Source organism: Aplysia californica, unplaced genomic scaffold, assembly GCF_000002075.1.
Source record: "Aplysia californica isolate F4 #8 unplaced genomic scaffold, AplCal3.0 scaffold00220, whole genome shotgun sequence".
NCBI lineage: Eukaryota > Metazoa > Mollusca > Gastropoda > Aplysiida > Aplysiidae > Aplysia > Aplysia californica.
The window spans coordinates 516942-518007 of record NW_004797490.1 but is presented as its reverse complement, the minus strand read 5'-3'; positions in this window follow the sequence as shown (position 1 = coordinate 518007).

Sequence of the window (1066 nt, the reverse complement as noted above, 5' to 3'; positions counted from 1 at the left end):
ATTTTTTATTTACCGTAATCGGGCAAACGACTAAATCGTAATTGATCTTGGTGGTGATTGAAATAGCTGGGCTCGTGGAAAAAAACTGGCTAATGTCTCGTGACCTCGTGGTTTCGCGGTTTCGCGCCCTCAAAACGAAAATTTAATTTAGGCTAAGCCTAGATCTTCTTTTCCGAATGCAGCTTTAAAGGAATTTTTAATTCTATTATTACAAAACTGTAATTTGAAATAACAAAATCATTACTATAAAACTTTCTGAAAACTTTTCTTTTTAAAGTGACTGGAATGGCACTGAGGATATTGTCAAAGAGGTTATAAATCAGTACTACTAGAGCTCGCGGCTGTGACGTCACCCAGGTAAACAGCAAAGGTCGGCCGCTAGACCGCCATCTTAGAGAAGATTAGAAACAGCGCTTTCACGCTGAGTGTCCCTCGCAACGTCTATAGGTCTTCATATAGTATGAGCGTTGAGCACACAGAGAGCGCTTAGTTCAGTTTTTAAAATTTTTAAAAATTAAGTTCGCTTTTTTGGTGCTGTTGTTGTTTAAGTCATATAATAACATACATGCATACACAATACCGTACCTACTGACCGATTTGGGGGAACATAATTGCACTTAATTTTTAAACGTGACTACAAATGAACAGAGAGATATTAATATTATGATGAGGTATTGTTTTTCCTGGGTGGGGGAGGGGAAGTGGTGGAGGGAGACAAAGTGGGTCACTGAATTTGTCATAGTGTAAAGTCGTAGCCTAAGTGTCCCCACGAGTCACGCGGGAGACCGGGGTTCCATTCTCTACCAGGGAGGATTTTTTATTTAAAAAATTCTCATTCACAGGTGAGCTCATTTTCTTTTGTTTATCAGATAGTACTGAGGATTGTTAATATATAGAATTAGGACTAGAACATAGCAGCTCTTGAATGGTTCAGTAAAGATTTGCCCAAGGTTAATTACGTAAGCTAATGCATCTCCTCCGACATAATTCTTTAAATTATGGAAAAAGTAACCTGGACCCTCTCGCCCACCTCATCCTTCTCGAACTGTCGATTTATTTCTCTCCC